We start from the raw sequence: 18904 nt of genomic DNA on the forward strand, positions 1-18904 counted from the left end.
ATTGTAGCTGTGATGGCAGAATGGGAGGAGGGTTGAAGCTGAAGCCCTGGTGTGCGGGAGTAGTGAGAAGAGGAACCTCACCACCATTGCTTTTTCTTTTCCTCTTGTGTTGTGTTTCATACCAAGGGAAAAGAAGTCGCGGGGATGGAGTCCAGCCCTGAGGTGAGATGGAAAGTGAACAAGAGCAGTGACACCGTGAATCCTGTTGATGCCAGGCAAGAGCTGCCCAACTGGGACAAGAGTAACCATCTCTGTCTATGAGATGTGTATCTGGTTTGGGAAGGGCTCAGGTCACAGCCCTCCTGGCTCCAGGCAGGGACTTCCCGTTATCTGGGTGTGGGTTTCCGGACTATCTGTGGCTTCAAGGGAGATGATGTTGCCATTTGCGAGGGCTGATCATCTCTCTTGCGAAGAGTGGTGTGTGCTCCCTAGCAGAAAGTTGGATCCATGAGGGTGACTCCCTGTTCTGAATTTCTTTCTTCCTCCTAGGTTTCTCTCTCTGTGTTGGCCAACTTTCACTCAAACTCTCTCTGTCTCTCCTTTCATGGACACCTGTCATGTTCAGTTGCCTGCATTCTCTTTCTCTGCTCCCCCTTCCCCAGTCTCCTATGGACTCAGCTGGGTCTATCTGCCCACGGGCAAGGTCTCTGCCATACTGGGAAGGATGTGTCCTGCCTGCCAGGATAAGGGGGTTGCTCCTCCCACCCCCTATCTTCAGGGAGACCTCATTGCTGTAACTGGGTCACAGCGTGAGTGGCCAGTAATGTCTTTGGGGCTATGAGGTCTGAGACTGAGAAGGGTGGGCTCACGGTCATGGCTTTGGGCAGAGGAGAAGTGGGGCTGGGATTAGAGATGCCCCTTATCACCAGCTAGCTCCATTACTGCATCACCCAATAGTCTTGCTCAGGGTCCATAATGCCTCCTTGTGCTGGGCACTGCAGGGACAGTCAGAGGGACAGCAGGATGCATGAGGAAATAGATGAGTGTGTGAGGCAGATGGGTGAAGGGGTGTGTGTGACATACATTGGGGACGGATGAGGGGTTGAGGGCTGGACGGACAGCGGGATAGATGGAGAGCTGCAGGGACGGATGGTGATGTCACAGGCTGGACTTGTGATGGGTTCAGCTCTTGGCCACTGGCTCTGTCATCTCCTGCCCCTATCTGCCCGTCTGACTCTGTCCCTGTCTCTCGCAGGCAGCACTCAGCAGAGTCTGGCCCTGTTGTTACACTGGTGCCTACATCCAGCGCACTCCTGTGCATAATGTGCTCCTGGAGAGCTCAGGCAGGGAGAAGCATGTGGCTCATGGCTGCTGAACCAGCTACTCCAAAGAGTGCTGCAGATCTCCCCCTCCTTGGGCAGCAACACCCTGACCGGGGGGTTCCCTGTCCCTCCTCGCTGCCAAAGCAGTCTGCTCAGCGCAGAAACCGAGGTCACCTGCCTCTGCCCAGCCTCTAGCTGGAGCTACTTCAGCCCCGAATTGCTGGTATCCAGCCTGGCCGGAGTTGGTGCGATGTCCTAGTGGAGTCTGTTCTTTCTCCCTGGTAGATTATGATTTTCCCCACTGCAGTTAGTTGCTCTTTCTCTGCTTCCCCATAGCCCCTCCGCAGTGATAGTGACCCCTGCTGGCCAGGAACAGGCGTGTCCTTTAGGTGCCTTCTTGTAGGAGCAGTGACTCCTGGTGGCGAGGGGCAGCAATGCCTGGCATGTATCCCCCCTGGCATTGCTGCAGAGACCCCTGGTGGCAACTGAGGGCAGTTGCCTATGTGACCCCACTACTGCCATTGCGCCTGTGAGCGCTGGTGGGTAGGTGAGGCAGGGCCCTGTATATACATCAGCCATTGGGGCAGGGCCCTCTGTGTATCCCACTCTCATCTCGACTGTAAGCTGTCTAAACTCCTACCTGCCTCATGGGGCCACAACCGTGGTACCCGCAACCCACCCAGCAATGTCGTCAATCTATCCAACTACACACTCAGCCCAGAAGAAAAGCCTGTCCTATCTCGGAGACTCTCTTTCTGCCCTGCCACCTCTACCAACATGATACAGTTCTGCAGCAATCTGGAAGCCTACTTTGGCCGTCTCTGATTCAAAGAATACTTTCAGGACAACACTGAACAGCGCACTGATACACAGATACCCTCCCACCAACAGCACAAGAAGAAGAACTCCACATGGACTCCTCCTGAGGGTCGAAATGACAGTCTGGACCTATACATTGAATGCTTCCGCTGACGTGCACAGGCAGAAATTGTGGAAAAACAACATTGCTTGCCTCATAACGTAAGTCGTGCAGAACGCAATGCCATCCACAGCCTCAGAAACCACCCAGACATCAAAGAGGCTGATAAAGGAGGTGCTGTTGTCATCATGAACAGGTCTGACTACCAAAACGAGGCTGCCAGACAACTCTCCAACACCAAATTCTACAGGCCACTTCCCTCAGATCCCACTAAGGAATACACTAAGAAACTGCAACATCTACCCAGGACACTCCCTACACTAACACCGGAACAAATCAACATACCCTTAGAGCCCCGACCAGGGTTATTCTATCTACTACCCAAGATCCACAAACCCGGAAATCCTGGATGCCCCATCATCTCGGGCCTTGGCACTCTCACTGAAGGACTGTCTGGATATGTGGACTCTCTACTCAGACCCAATGCCACCAGCACTCCCAGCTATCTCTGTGACACCACTGATTTCCTGAGGAAACTGCAATGCATTGGTGACCTTCCAGAAAACACCCTCCTAGCCACCGTGGATGTAGAGGCTCTCTACACGAACATCCCTCACACAGATGTAATACAAGCTGTCAGGAACAGAATCCCTGATGATGGCGCAGCACAATTGGCTGCTGAGCTCTGTGCCTTTATCCTCACACACAACTATTTCAAATTTGGTGACAATATATATCTCCAGATCAGTGGCACCGCTATGGGCACCCACATGGCCCCACAATATGCCAATATTTTTATGGCCGACCTGGAATAACGCTTCCTCAGCTCTCGTCCACTCACGCCCCCTTCTCTACCTATGCTACATTGATGACATCTTCATCATCTGGACCCATGGGAAGGAGTCTCTGGATAAATTCCACCACGATTTCAACAGCTTCCACCCCACCATCAGCCTCGGCCTGGACCAATCTACACAGGAGGTCCACTTCTAGACACCACGGTGCAAATAAGTGATGGTCACATTACTACCACCCTATACCGAAAACCTACCGACCGCTATGCCTACCTTCATGCCTCCAGCTTCCATCCCGGACACATCACACGATCCATTGTCTACAGCCAAGCACTGAGGTACAACCGCATCTGCTCTAACCCCTCAGACAGAGACCAACACCTACAAAATCTCCACCAAGCATTCTCAAAACTACAATACCTGCACGAGGAAATAAGGAAACAGATCAACAGAGCCAGACGTGTACCCAGAAGCCTCCTACTGCAAGACAAACCCAAGAAAGAAACCAACAGGTCTCCACTAGCCATCACATACAGTCCCCAGCTAAAACCTATCCAACGCATCATCAGGGACTTGCGTGGCAGGCCGGTCCTCGCCCACAGGCAACCTGCCAACCTGAAACATATTCTCACCAGTAACTGCACACCGCACCATAGTAACTCTAGCTCAAGAACCAATCCATGCAACAAACCTCGATGCCAACTCTGCCCACATATCTACACCAGCGATACCATCACAGGACCTAACCAGATCAGCCACACCATCACCGGTTCATTCACCTGCACGTCCACCAATGTAATATACGCCATCATATGGCAGCAATGCCCCTCTGCTAAGTACATCGGCCAAACTGGACAGTCGCTACGGAAAAAGATAAACGGAGACAAATCAGATATTAGGAATGGCAATATACAAAAACCTGTAGGAGAACACTTCAACCTCCCTGGCCACACTATAGCAGACCTTAAGGTGGCCATCCTGCAGCAAAAAAACTTCAGGACCAGACTTCAAAGAGAAACTGCTGAGCTTCAGTTCATCTGCAAATTTGACACCATCAGCTCAGGATTAAACAAAGACTGTGAATGGCTTGCCAACTACAAAACCAGTTTCTCCTCCCTTGGTTTTCACACCTCAACTGCTAGAGCAGGGCTTCATCCTCCCTGATTGAACTAACCTCATTATCTCTAGCTTGCCTGCATATATATACCTGCCCCTGGAAATTTCCACTACATGCATCTGATGAAGTGGGTATTCACCCATGAAAGCTCATGCTCCAAAACGTCTGTTAGTCTATAAGGTGCCACAGGATTCTTTGCTGCTTTTACAGATCCAGACTAACACGGCTACCCCTCTGATACTTTCAGGATATGTTTTGGTTCTGAGAGGTGAAAGGCTGCTCTGTGTGTGATGTTATGGAGTGACGTAGCAAAGGTTGATTGCAGAGGTGATGCATGTGCCACAAAAGTTGTGGGGTCCCTCCCCTAGCTCTGGCCCCAGAGTCCAGAATTTACATAAACCCACCCGCTGACCTGTGACTAAGAATCAGGTTGCAGAGGTATTTCGTGTCCCACAGCTGACTTCTCACAGTCCAATCTGCAAAATTTTCTTGTTGTCTGAGCGGAAAGAAGCATTTTCCCCAACTACGGAGTTGTTTAAAACTTTCAGTGTGGAAATGAGATCAAAGCCCAGCAGCTTATGTATGTCTAAAAATTGCATTTAGTCATTAATCATTTTTTATCTGTGGTATTGATCCAAATATGAATTAGAATGATAAAAAACTCTATTTTTAAACTAGAGAGATACAAAGGACATAAAATGTGCATTTAAACATTTCACAAGAAAAGCATACTGCTAAATACAAATATTCCTTTTCAATCTCTCTTATTTCACTATCCTTTGGAACCCATGTCCCTTGCCTAACGAGAGTTATGTAGGTTCGGATGAGTCCCGAAATCATGAACTGCTAAGTTCCGTTCTACTGTCTTTGATTCATATCACCAGAATAACTGTACTTTATTACCCCTGCCCTAATGAGAAAGAGACCGGGGATCCCACAGCAGCTGAAATAACCCTTTGGACATGCACCCCCATCATGCAATGCGGGGTGGGTGTGAGCATGCATATCAGCAACAAAAGGCCTTTACAACAGATCACCAACAGATGTCAGGGTAAAGTTCATTCTCACCTTGCTTACATCCTCCCCCTAGCCAAGAATTGGTGGTCCTGATAAATCACACTCCCTGTTATACCAACACATTGGTACTGAATGCGAAGTTATGGCTAGCAAAAGTAGCCACCCATCTCTGCCTTGTAGCATCCAGCTTAGCCCTTGTTAACACATAAGTCAGTGGATTGTTCTCTGTCCACACCTGAAACTGAGCACCACACAAGTAGTCTCGAAATTTCTCAGTGATGGCCCATTTCAAGACCAAGAACTGCTGCTGGTGGTGGGATAGCGAGTTTCGCTATCAGACAGTCCTCAGCTGGCAATGCCTACGGATTTAGATTTCCTTCCATTTCCTGGTACGGGACTGCTCCCAGACCCTACAAACTGGCATCAGCATGCAAGATAAACGGCTTGTTTGGGTTAACAAGGACTTGGACTGGCACATGAATCAGGCAAATTATTATTTCCCGTAAAGCTCTGTCACTTCTCTCATCCCACCATGTCCCAAATGGAGAAGAGAGGAGCCCCTCCCATGTCCCAGTCCAGGAACACCAGAGTGTGGTGTGGTTGTGACTCAGCCCAGGTCTGCTAGTGCTGCAAAGGAGAAGGTTTCCTTCCTCAGTCCAGGTCAACTGGAATTGTTGTTGCAGTGGGGAAAAGATGTCTTTCATCTGCTTCTTAGATGCTTTGGTGAAAGGGGACAGGCAGAGGCTTTTTTCTTCCCTCTGCAGCTCAAATTGCACACTTCTTCTCTGCTTTTTGCTCTAGCTTGACTTCTCTCTTGCATCTCAATTTTCTCTTTCCTGGCCTCATTCCAGAGCATTCACAGCCCAATTCTCTATCCTAACCCTGAGCTCTCTACTGTACCCTGAATGTCTCATTCTAACCCCACCCCACAGTCTGCAGCCCCAGAGCCAGTGCCTTCATCCCTCTGCATTCCAACTCTCTGTCCCATGTAGCCTGATATAGGGTGTACTAATAATATTAATTTGGATAATTTGATGAAAATTTAATTGATTAGCTTACATGTTATTTAATTTAATTGAGTTACAAAGTTACATTTGCATTACTGCTATTCAAAAGATACATATGGCATTATATACAACAAAGTTTTGGTTAATATACTCACAGCCTTCCTTGATAACCTGGTGGTAAGAGACACAGGACCAGCCTTGCAGTTCAGGTTTCTCAATTCTTAAGTGAAAGATGCTGTGCTTAGTGAAAGCTAGTGTTACTTAGGGTTTACTTGAATATGTTAAACTTAAAATCAAAACCTAATAAACAAAGACTAAAAACGTAGGGAAACCGAACTTAGCCTAGTTCCCTTGAAACTTAAAGTTTCAGAACAAGTACAGCCTACTGCTACTACATAGAGAGAGAGTGGAGGACGTAAGTCACAATGATAGAGCAAAGTGCTCTAGCGAGGTGACTTACCTCTTTTATAGGGCACAAGGGCCGGAAATCCTTCCTCCTATGCCCAAATTTCATTCCTCACCCACAAAACATTAGGGTACATTTACTTCATAGACTAGTATGTTTGTGCTTGTTGATGACATGTACATATGCACATAAGTTACCTTGTAGTGTACCTGTTAAATCTGTGGGTACAACACTGAATAAAACTCTATGCCATTCTCCATTGTCGATTGGTCTAAGTAAAGGTCTTGGACAGGCATGGGTACTTATCTATTTAAGTAACATGAGAAAGGTCGATTTTCCTCTCTGAGTAAAAGGTCACAATATAGATATGCTAGCTTTGCCTTAGCTTAACATACAGGATATGGCCTCTAGGTTCTCGTAAGTCATGTGTCTCAGTCTCCTAATCATTTTTATTGCCCTCTTCTGGACTCTCTCCAGTTTGTCCACATCCCTTCTCATGTGGGTCCCAACCCCAAAAGTACTCACATTTTACCCCATTGACCCCAAAATGCCAGCTTTTAATATGTAAATAGGGTGCTGCCATGGTCAAGTCACTCCCGAGCTCTCCAGCGGAGCCTGCTGGCACAGAACAAGGTGAAAATTAGCCAGGATGTCACTCAGTCAAATCCCTGTGCTCCCCGAAGGTGATATCGGAAGGCTCCAAGATGGATCATTTCCCTTTCTCTCATCAGCTTCAGGCCCCAGGGTTACAAATGCACAAACCAGTTGGGATTCTCCCCTGGCCTCAGGGTGTGGGGCTGCTCTGAGGGGATGGACTTGCACACTTGTGATATTAGTGCAAAGATACAATTTCAATTTCTCTTAGAGAAATTGGAGGGCAATTTATATTTGGTACAAATCTTATTTAGTGAAAGGAAAGCTGCAGTGACAGCCAGGTTACTGGGGTGCAAAACACCTTCCTCCTGGGAGAAACAAGAAGTTAGAATTAGAAATTTACATCGTTTGTTCCAGTGTAGGTACAGGTTTAATTTTGCTTCTGTGTAGGTTTGTTTCAGGCTGTGACCATTTTGGTTTATTGGGTTGTTTTGTTTTTTTTAGTTGGAATGGAGCTTTTAATTGACATTTGCTGGATTCAAATGGCTGACTTGCAACACCAGTTTTGACATAGTTCTGCATATTTTATTACGATTTGACCAGTATTCAAGGATTCAATTCCTTTATAGGAGGTTTTAGAGGTCATGCTTATTTATTTGATGTTATTTTATCATTCTGCTGTAGCACACTTTTTTGATAAAATGTTGAAATTATTAATTTACAGCATTTGTTAGTTTTTATTTTTACAAACAAAGTTTTTCTTAATGTTTGGGTTTTAAATTAAGCCTTGTTTTTGGTTTCAATTTTTCATTTAGGTTTTGGTTACTGATGGGATCTTTAAGAGAACTTTGGATTCAGTACTAAAATTTGGACAGATTTAGAATATTTTAAGTAAACCATGTTTACTATTTTATTTTAATAAAGTTTGTATTGCTGTAAACCCTAGCCGGGGGGAGAGGAGATGAGCCTGGCCTTTAACTGAGAAGGAACAGAGGCATGGCCCCCGTGAAGGGTGAGGCCAGGTGATGAGGGGCACAGCTCCCCAATTTTTTTTGTCTAGCCCATCTCAGGCCTGGTCTACACTACGCTGTTAAACTGATTTTAACAGCGTTAAATCGATTTAGCGCTGCACCCGTCCACACTACACTGCTCTTTATATCAATTTAAAGGGCTCTTTAAATCGATTTCTGTACTCCTACAAAACTAGAGGAGTAACGCTAAAATCGATATTACTATATCTGATTAGGATTAGTGTGGACGCAAATCGACGTTATTGGCCTCATTATTTTACAGTAGCTACCCACAGTGCACCGCTCCAGAAATTGACGCTAGCCTCGGACCATGGACGCACACCACCGAATTCATGTGCCTAGTGTGGACGCTCACAATCGACTTTATAATATCTGTTTTATAAAATCAGTTTAAGCTAATTCGAATTTATCCTGTAGTGTAGATGTAGCCTCAGTCCCCCACTAAAGGAGAAGAGTCTGATGCCACCCCTGCAGGTCACTGAGTGTCACTGCTGCTCCATGGGAAACATGCTCTGTGCCTTACCCAGATTGGTGGGAAACACACTCTGTGCATTACCGTGACTGGTCCGTGGGTGTCACTGCTTGTAGAGGGCAGACACATGCTGCGCATTATGCCACCTGACCAGTGGGTGTCACTGCTGTATCAAGGGAAACACCTTCTGTGCATTACCTTGAATGACCACGAGGTGTCACTGCTGCTCCAAGGGAAACATACTCTGTGTGTTACCCTGATTGGCCACTTGGTGTCACTGCTGCGCCAAGCAAAACACCTTCTGTGCATTACTCTGACTGCCCACTGGGTGTCACTGCTGCGCCAAGGGAGACATAAGAACGGCCAGACTGGTTCAGACGCAAAGTCCATCTAGCCCAGTATCCTCCTGTCTTCTGACAGTGGCCAGTGCCAGGTGCCCCAGAGGGAATGAACAGAGCAGGGAATCATCAAGCGATCCATCCCCTGTTGCCCATTCCCAGCTTCTGACAAACAGAGGCTACAGGCACCATCCCTGCCCACCCTGGCTAATAGTCCTTGATGGATCTATCCACCATAAACTTATCTAGTTCTTTTTTGAACCCTGTTATAGTCTTGCCCTTCACAACATCCTCTTGCAAGGAGTTCCACAGGTTAACTATGCAACTGCCTTGAGTTTACCCCCCCTCCCCTGGCCAGGTTGTATATGGAAAAGAGGATGAGGATGAGGAGAGCCATGATGTGTCTGTCACTGGCTGGTGCCTCAGTTTCCTCTAGGCAGCAGTGCTGCAGGCTCCTTTGGTCTGTGCCCATGCAACTGTGTCTGGGGAAGGAGGAGTAGAGGCTCATTCTTCCCAGCCCCACCCCCCACCCCCAGCAGCTGGGGAATCCAGGCCAAATTTAATCCTGGTAGCTGGGCTGGGATTAGCCTGGGCTGGGGTAGGGCTGGGGAGGAATTGGGAGGGAGACAGACGCACCTGCTGTGAGGGAAGATCCTCCCATTCCCTGCCAACCCTATTCACTCCTTGCAGCACAGCACCCCCTAGCATTTCTTTCTCTGTCATGGGAGCTGTCTGCTGCTTGCTTCTCCCTTAGCATCATCTCTCCCCATCCTGGAGCACTGGCATTGCCCATCCTATGCAAACAGGGAGGCCCCGGTGTGCCCCATGGCACTGCCCTGCAATTGTGGGGGCAACTGTTGGATGGAGCCATATCAAAATATGGGGGTGGGCAAGGCTGGGGACCAGGACTCCTGGGTTCTCCCCTCAAATGTGAGAGGGGAGTGGAGATTAGGGGGTAGAGTGGGGGAGGGACAGGGCTGGGATCCAGGGCTACTGCTTTTTCTGGTTTTCTCCACCTCCTGCAGCTGCCTCGATCCTTTCAATGTGTTTCTTGTTCCATATTCATTTGCTGACTTGTGTAAATCACCCCAGAGGTGGCTGCATCTCAGTGTTGGGTGAGGCACCCTTGGCTGCATCATCTCCTAACCGCGTCTTTCTCCCCTTCGGGTGACCCTGCAGCACTTAGCAAACATCCACAAGATCATGGGGCACTTTGAGCACTGCACAGGCAGGGGCCAGGCGCCCAGCCCTCCCTGCAGAGAATGGGACACAGCATCGACTACTTTTTACAGGGATTAAAAAGGGGCAAAGGAGGGCAAATCAGAGGAGTAGGTGGCCAGGGTCTGAGCAGAGGGTGGAAATTGACTGGTCGGGGGTCAAGCAGCTGGAGGCAGAGTTAGGAGAGGGACTGAAGGCAAAGTCAGGGAGGTGGGAAGGAACCGGAGTTAAGCCCGGAGGGAGGCGCTGCCAGAGGGTTAAACCCCGGCACAGGCAGGGGCCGAGGGGGAACAGTTACCCCGGTGGGCTGAGACTCCAGTGTTTGCAAACATGGGGGGGGAGGAGCAGAGGGCTTTTTTATTTCCCCTCCCACAGGCAGCACCTCTCAGCATGGACTTCCCAGGGCTGGGCTCTTAAAGGCACAGGCATCCCACCGCCTAGACACTGCAGCTCCTCTGTGATGTAACCTACTGAGGTGCTGCAGTAGGAGACTCAATTCAGTGAAACTGGGCTTTACCTATACACCCCCCAGCCAGGGGGCTGTACACCCCCTTCCCCGATTTTCCCCAACACCCCCTCCCTCAGTGGTCAGGTAGTTACATGCAGCGCTGCCAATGTTGTCATTGGTTGCAAATTTGAATGGAAATTGAAACGTTAACACACACTTTAAAAGCAGATACAACGTATGAAAACTACTTGTACCTGAGAAAGTCAAATAGGTTTGGAAAGTCTGGACAAAGCTGGGTTTCCTCACCCAGCTGTTGTGTTTGCTGACAATGTTGGTGCATTGGCTTCGGCAATGTTGGCCAACCTTAGAATTTCAAATGATGATTTGTAAGCGAGGTGTGAATGAGCTCTCCCCTGGCAGCCACTGATGACCAGGGTTGGGGGAAGCTTTGGGACCAGACTGTATTTACATGAACTCACCTACTCTGCTGAGGTATCCAGTGGACAGAGCTGGGCTGCCTCTGCTCTAGGTGCCCGGAGGAGGGAAGGTGTGTAGGGTCCAGCCTGGGACTCTTCCTCCCTCCTGCCAAGCCCTGACTATTAATCCCAGCGCTGGCACTCCTTTCTTCAAGCGCCATGTGGGCCAGAGGAAACGTGTGGTAGGAAGCACAAGGGCCAAGCTTGTGAACATCAGGTGCAGCAGCAAGAATCCCAACTATCAGGGTAGCAAGTTCTAGAGCCCTATCCCATTGTGGCCATCCCTGCCAAAGACCTGGCTCTAGGAGGTGTGAGTCACCCAGCAGGAGGGGAAAGATTCACTCTTACACAGCTGGAGACAGGGGAGTTGAGCTCTGGGGCATTACCACAAGCATGGGTGGGTGGCAAGTTTGTAGAAATTTTGGTGGTGCCCAGAACCCGCCCCCAAACTCCACCTCCACCTGCCTAAGGCTCTGGGAGGGGGTTTGGGGGGGATTAGGGTGCAGGATTCAGGCTTTAGGATGGAGTTTGGGTGCTGGGTGCAGGCTCCGGCAGGGTTGTAGGAAGGGGTGAGAGGTGCAGGCTCTGGGGGTGGGAAGGAGTGTGTGGGAAGGGGTGCACCCTCTGGGATGGAGCGTAGGGCTGAGGATGAGGGATTCATGATGCAGAAGGGGGCTCAGGACTGGGGCAGAGTATGAGGGTTCAGAGGGAGCTCAGGGTTGGGGGTGTTGGAGAGGCTGAGGGCAGCCTGCACTAGGACTCTAGGGCAGCAGTTCTGCCCAGAATCCCTCTACTCCAGCAGCAGGAGCAGGCAGGGGACAGGCCCATGCTGCTTTTTGTCAGGCAGGGATGCACCACAGCAGAGTGGAGGGGTGCCAGGCAGGGGCCAGGGGAAGAGACTCAACTCCAAATATTGCTGGAGCAGGGCCCCCAGCCCTGAACGTTCCTGGAGCACGAGCACCACAAATGTATATAACCTGCCGCCTATGACCACAAGCCAACACAAGGTCCCACTGAGATTTGAACTCAGATTACAGGATTCAGAGTCCTGAGTGCTGCCCATTACACCATGGGAGCAGCTTGTGCTGCCTTCTCTGCACATCGGTGACCCTCATGGGGCTGCTTGTGTAAGGGGGCTCTTGGCACTTTACTAAAACTTAGTGTGTGTGTGGGGGGGGGTTGGTTGGCTAGTTCCCAGCACCAATAGAAGGGGGAAGGATCAATGGGAAATCAGGGCCCTGAGACTGACAGTCCCCAGGGATAATGGGGAGGCCAACGCTCCAAGTTAGCTGCACTGACAGGCCAGGCAGTGTAATGAGGGAGTCACCAGGCCAGGGGGTCCCATCCTCCATGTGAGCTGGAACTGCCTGGGTGAGAGTGGGGCAGAGCTAAGGAGAGAGCAGGAGCCCGAGAAGAGCCGGGGAGCAGAGCTGTGCAGGTGTAGTGCCAGAAACTGCTGCATGTAGGAATTTGCAACCTGTAGCAGTTACTGATACCTGAGGTTGTTCTTATTTGCTGACTTGTCCTAATTGGCTAAAACTTGACAGTGGTTTCTCTAGCAAAGGCCAGTCCCTGGCCCCTTAGTCCAGACATCCTCCTTCATATCAGGCTAGGGTGACCAGATGTCAAAGATGAAATATTGGGATGTGAGGGGCGGAGCAAAAAAAAAAAATAGCCAGAGGGCCCCCCTGCCGCCAAGCGGAAGTGGCATAACTCCATCTCCAACCAATTCTTGGCTCCAACCTCTGCTAAACTCCCAGCTCCCCCATCCTCTCACTCCTGGGCCCAGCCTGGGCTCCAAGCTCTGCAGCCGAGCCATGATCCGGGCCCCTCCTGCAGCTCCCGGGCAAGGGGTGAACAAGGCAGCTCCTGGCAGGAGCGTGTCCGCCCCACTTGTGTCTCTGCCCCCTGCCCACCTGGGCCCTGCCTGCTCCGTGCTGCCCCCACACCAATGTGCTGCCCGCAGGCTGCAGGGCTGGAGCAGCTTCTGCGCTGTGCTCCTGGCAATGGCCATGGCCAATGTGCAGCCCTGCGGGGGAGGGGCGCTGCCTTCCCTCTCCAGGTCTGCAAGGGGAATGTAAAGCGGCCGTTCCTCCGGGAGTAAGGCGCTGCCATCCCTCCCTAGCTCTGCCAGAGGACTGGGCAGCAGCAGTATTAGCAGGGGCAGGGCGCGTGATTGTTTCCCCGGCTCTGCGAGGAGACTGGAGAGCGGCTGTTCCTGGGCGCGTGGTGTGCTAGGTTCCTTCCTAGCTCTGCAATGGGAGTGGGGAGCGGCTGATACTGTGGGGATGGGGCACTGGGTTCCCTCCCCAGCTCTGCCAGGGGCCTGCGGAGCAGCCCTTCCTGCGGGATTAGGGCGCCGCATTTTCTCCCTAGCACTGCGAGACCACTGGGGAGTAGCCCTTCCTCCGGGATTAGGGCGCCGCCTTCTCTCCCTAGCTCTGCGAGACCACTGGGGAGCGGCCCTTCCTGCGGGATTAGGGCGCCGCCTTCTCTCCCTGGCTCTGCGAGACCACTAGTGAGCGGCCGTTCATGCAGGATTAGGGCGCCGCCTTCTCTCCCTAGCTCTGCGACACCACTTGGGAGCAGCCCTTGCTGCGGGATTAGGGCGCTGCCTCCTCTCCCTAGCTCTGCGAGACCACTGGGGAGCAGTCCTTCCTGCGGAATTAGGGCGCTGCCTTCTCTCCCTAGCTCTGCGAGACCACTGGGGAGCAACCTTCCCTGCGGGATTAGGGCGCTGCCTTCTCTCTCTAGCTTTGAAAGACGACTGGGGAGAGGCCCTTCCTGCGGGATTAGGGCGCTGCCTCCTCTCCCTAGCTCTGCGAGACCACTGGGGAGCAACCCTCCCTGCGGCATTAGGATGCTGTCTTCTCTCCCTATCTCTGCGAGACCACTGGGGAGCAGCCCTTCCTGCGGGATTAGGGTGCTGCCTTCTCTACCTAGCTCTGCGAGAACCACTGGGGAGCGGCCCTTTCTGCGGGATTAGGGCGCTGCCTTCTCTCCCTAGTTCTGCGAGACCACTGGGGAGCGGCCCTTCCTGCGGGATTAGGGCGTTGCCTTCTCTCCCTAGCTCTGCGAGACCACTGGGGAGCGGCCATTCCTGCGGGATTAGGGCGCTACCTTCTCTCCCTAGCTCTGCAAGACCACTGGGGAGCGGCTCTTCATGCGGGGGCGGGGCGCTGGCTTCCCTCCCCAGCTCTGCGAGACCACTGGGGAGAGGCACTTCCTGCGGGATTAGGACGCTGCCTTCTCTCCCTACCTCTGCGAGACCACTGGGGAGCTGCCCTGCCTGCGCGAATACGGAGCTGGCTTCCCTCCCCAGCTCTTCCAGGGGCCTGGGGTGCAGCACTTCCTGTGGGATTAGGGCACTGCCTCCTGTCCCTATCTCTGTGAGACCACTGGGGGGCGGCCCTTCCTGCTGGGGCGGGGCGCTGGCTTCCCTCCCCAGCTCTGCCAGGGATCTGGGGAGCAGCCCTTCCTGCTGAACTAGGGCTCTGCCTTCTCTCCCTAGCTCTGCGAGACCACTGGAGAGCGGCCCCTCCTGCGGGATTAGGCCGCCGCCTTCTCTCCCTAGCTCTGCGAGACCACTGGGGAGCGGCCCTTCTTGCGGGATTAGGGCGTCGCCTTCTCTCCCTAGCTCTGCGAGACCACTGGGGAGCGGCCCTTTCCGCGCCCGCCCCCACTCGAACCGCCACTCCCCATGGCCCTCTCAGAGCTGGGGATGGAAGCCAGTGCCCCAGCCTTACTGGAACCGGTACTCCGCAGGCCCCTCCCACAGCTTGGGAGGGAAGGCAACGCCCCAACCCCGCTCGAACCGCTACTCCCCAGGCACCTTCCAGAGCTGGGGAAGGAAGCCATCAGCCCGCCCCCACTCGAACTACCACTCATCAGTCTCCATCCAAAGCTGGGGAGTGAAGCTAGCGCCCCTCCCCCGCTCGAGCCGCCACTCCCTGCTCTCCTTCCAGAGCTGGGGACGGAAGCCAGCGCCCCGCCACCGCAGGAAGGGCCGTTCCCAGTGGTCTCGCAGAACTGAGGAGAGGAGGAAGCGCACTAATCCCGCAGGAAGGGCTGCTCCCGAGTGGTCTTGCAGAGCTGGGGAGAGGAGGCAACGCCATAATCCCGCAGGAAGGGCTGCTCCCCAGGCCCCTGGCAGAGCTGTGGAGGGAAGCAAGCGCCCCGCCCCCACAGGAGGGGCCGCTCCCCTGTGGTCTCGCAGAGCTAGGGAGAAAAGGCAGCATCGCAATCCCACAGGAAGGGCCGCTCCCCAGTGGTCTCGCAGAGCTGGGGAGAGGAGGCAGTGCCCTAATCCCGCAGGAAGGGCTGCTCCCCAGTGGTCTCGCATAGCTGGGGAGAGGAGACAGCGCCCTAATCCCGCAGGAAAGGCCGCTCCCGAGTGGTCTCGCAGAGCTGGGGAGAGGAGGCAGCGCAATTATCCCGCAGGAAGGGCTGCTCCCCAGGCCCCTGGCAGAGCTGGGGAGGGAAGCCAGCGCCCCGCCCTCGCAGGAAGGGCCGCTCCCCTGTCGTCTCGCAGAGCTAGGGAGAGAAGGCAGCGTCCCAATCCCACAGGAAGGGCCGCTCCCCAGTGGTCTCGCAGAGCTAGGGAGAGGAGGCAGCGCCCTAATCCCGCAGGAAGAGCCACACCCAGTGGTCTCACAGATCTAGGGAGAGGAGGCAGCGCCCTAATCCCGCAGGATCGGCCGCTCCCGAGTCGTCTCTCAGAGCTAAAGAGAGGAGGCAGCGCCCTAGTCCTCCAGGAAGGGCTGCTCCGCAGTGGTCTCGCATAGCTGGAGAGAGGAGGCAGCGCCCTAATCCCGCAGGAAGGGCTGCTCCCCAGGCCCCTGGCAGAGCTGGGGAGGAAAGCCAGCGCCCGGTCACCGCAGGAAGGGCCGTTCTCCAGTGGTCTTCCAGATCTAGGGACAGGAGGAAGCACCCTAACCCGCAGGAAGGGCTGCTCCCCAATGGTCTCGCAGAGCTGGGGAAAGGAGGCAGCACCCTAATCCCGCAGGAAGGGCCGCTCCCTAGTGGTCTCGCACAGCTGGGGAGAGGAGACAGTGCCACTAATCCCGCAGGAACGGCCGCTCCCCAGTGGTCTTGCAGAGCTAGGGAGAGAAGGCAGGGCCCTAATCCCACAGGAACGGCCACTTCCCAGTGGTCTCGCAGAGCTAGGGAGAGAAGGCAGCGCCCTAGTCCCGCAGGACGGGCTGCTCCCCAGGCCCCTGGCAGAGCTAGGGAGAGAAGGCAGCGCCCTAATTCCGCAGGGAGTACCGTTCCCAGTGGTCTCGCACAGCTGGGGAGAGGAGGCCCCTGGCAGAGCTGGGGAGGGAAGGCAGCGCCCCGCCCCCGCTGGAAGGGCCGTTCCCCAGTGGTCTCGAAAAGCTAGGGAGTGAAGGCAGCGCCCTAATTCCGCAGAAAGGGCAGCTCCCCAGTGGTCTCGCAGAGCTTGGAAGAGAAGGCAGCGCCCTAATCCCACAGGAAGGATCGCTCTCCAGTGGTCTCGTAGAGCTAGGGAGAGAAGGCAGCGTCCTAATCCCGCAAGAAGGGCTGCTCCCCAGGCACCTGGCAGAGCTAGGGAGAGAATGCAGCGCCCTAAACCCGCAGGAAGGGCTGCTCCCCAAGCCCCTGGCAGAGCTAGGGAGAGAAGGCAGCGCCCTAATCCCGCAGGAACGGCCGCTCCAGAGTGGTCTCGCAGAGCTAGGAAGAGAAGGCAGCGCCCTAATCCCGCAGGAACGGCCGCACCCCAGTGGTCTCGCAGAGCTAGGGAGAGAAGGCGGCGCCTTAATCCCGCAGGATCGGCCGCTTCCTGGTGGTCTCTCAGAGCTAGGGAGAGAAGGCAGCGCCCTAGTCCTGCAGGAAGGGCCGCTCCCCATTGGTCTCGCAGAGCTAGGGAGAGAAGGCAGCGCCCTAATCCCGCAGGAAGGGCCGCTCCCAAGTGGTCTCGCACAGCTAGGGAGAGAAGGCAGCGCCCTAGTCCTGCAGAAAGGGCCGCTCCCCGTTGTCTCGTAGAGCTAGGGAGAGAAGGCAGCGCCCTAATCCCGCAGGAAGGGCCGCTCCCAAGTGGTCTCGCACAGCTAGGGAGAGAAGGCAGCGCCCTAATCCCGCAGGAACGGCCGCTCCCCAGTGGTCTCGCTGAGCGAGGGAGAGAAGGCAGCGCCCTAATCCCGCAGGAAGGGTCGCTCCCCAGTGGTCTCGCAGAGCTAGGGAGAGAAGGCAAGCGTCCTAATCCCGCTTGAAGGGATGCTCCCCAGTGGTCTCGAAGAGCTAGGAAGAGAAAGCAGAGCCTTAATCCCGCAGGAATGGCAGCTCCCCAGTGGTCTCGCAGAGCTAGGGAGAGAAGGCGGCGCCCTAATCCCGCAGGAAGGGCCGCTCCCCAGTAGACTCGCAGAGCTGGGGAGGAGAGGCAGTATCCTAATCCCGCAGGAAGGGCCGATCCCTACAGCTCTTGCAGAGCTGGGGAGAGGAGGCAGCGCCACTAATCCCGCAGGAACGGCCGCTCTCCCAGTGGTCTTGCAGAGCTAGGGACAGCAGGAAGCATCTTAATCCCGCAGGAAAGGGCCGCTCCCCAGTGGTGTGTTGCAGAGCTAGGGAGAGAAGGCAGGGGCCCTAATCTCACAGGAAGGGCAGCTTCCCAGTGCTCTCGTAGAGCTGGGGAGAGGAGGCAGCGCCCTAATCCCGCAGGAAGGGGACGCACCTCAGGCCCCTGGGAGAGCTAGGGAGAGAAGGCAGCGCCCTAGTCCCGAAGGACGGGCTGCTCCCCAGGCCCGTGGCAGAGCTAGGGAGAGAAGGCAGCGCCCTAATTCCGCAGGAAGGGCCGCTCCTAGTGGGTGTCGCAGAGCTATGGAGAGCAGGCAGCGAACTAAATCCCGGAGGAAAGGGCCGCTCCCCAGTGGTCTCGCAGAGCTAGGAAGAGGAGGAAGCGCCCTAATCCCGCAGGGAAGGCCGCTCCGCAGTGGTCCTCGCAGAATTTGGGAGAGGAGGCAGCACCCTAATCCCGCAGGTAGGGCCACTCCCTAGTGGTCTCGCAGAGCTGGGGAGAGGAGGCAGCGCCCTAATCCCGCAGGTAGGGCCACTACTTAGTGGTCTCGCACAGCTGGGGAGAGGAGGCCCCTGGCAGAGTTGGGGAGGGAAGGCAGCGCCCCGCCCCCGCTGGAAGGGCCGTTCCCCAGTGGTCTCGAAAAGCTAGGGAGAGAAGGCAGCGCCCTAATCCCGCAGAAAGGGCCGCTCCCCAGTGGTCTCGCAGAGCTTGGAAGAGAAGGCAGCGCCCTAATCCCACAGGAAGGAGAACTCTCCAGTGGTCTCGCAGAGCTAGGGAGAGAAGGCAGCGTCCTAATCCCGCAGGAAGGACAACTCTCCAGTGGTCTCGCAGAGCTAGGGAGAGAAGACAGCGCCCTATTCACGCAGGAACAGCTGCTCCCCAGTGGTATCGCAGAGCTAGAGAGAGAAGGCAGCGCCCTAATGCCGCAGGAACGGCCGCTCCCTAGTGGTCTCGCAGAGCTTGGGAGAGGAGGCAGCAACCCCAATCCTGCAGGACGGGCCGCTCCCCAGTGCTCTCGCAGAGCTACGGAGAGGAGGCAGCACCCTAATCCTGCAGAATGGGCCTCTCCCCAGTGGTCCCACAGAGCTGGGGAGAGGAGGCAGCGCCCTAATCCCGCAGGAAGGGCGCGCTCCCCAGTGGTCTCGCAGAGATGGGGAGAGGAGGCAGCGCTCTTATCCGCAGGAAGGGCCGCACCCCAGTGGTCTCGCAGAGCTGGGGAGAGGAGGCAGCGCCCTAATTCCGCAGGAAGGGCCGCTCCCCAGGGGTCTCGCAT

The 18904-nt window shown here is 54.5% G+C and overlaps 1 non-coding gene across 1 annotated transcript; it reads right to left on the reverse strand.

Annotated features, from left to right (window-relative positions):
- Positions 1-12104: 12104 nt before the first annotated feature.
- Positions 12105-12176, reverse strand: TRNAQ-CUG (transfer RNA glutamine (anticodon CUG)). The gene has a single exon. It is a non-coding gene; the product is annotated as a tRNA-Gln (tRNA).
- Positions 12177-18904: the final 6728 nt, after the last annotated feature.

The sequence above is a fragment of the Gopherus flavomarginatus genome, unplaced genomic scaffold (genome assembly GCF_025201925.1).
Source record: "Gopherus flavomarginatus isolate rGopFla2 unplaced genomic scaffold, rGopFla2.mat.asm mat_scaffold_40_arrow_ctg1, whole genome shotgun sequence".
Classification (NCBI taxonomy): domain Eukaryota; kingdom Metazoa; phylum Chordata; order Testudines; family Testudinidae; genus Gopherus; species Gopherus flavomarginatus.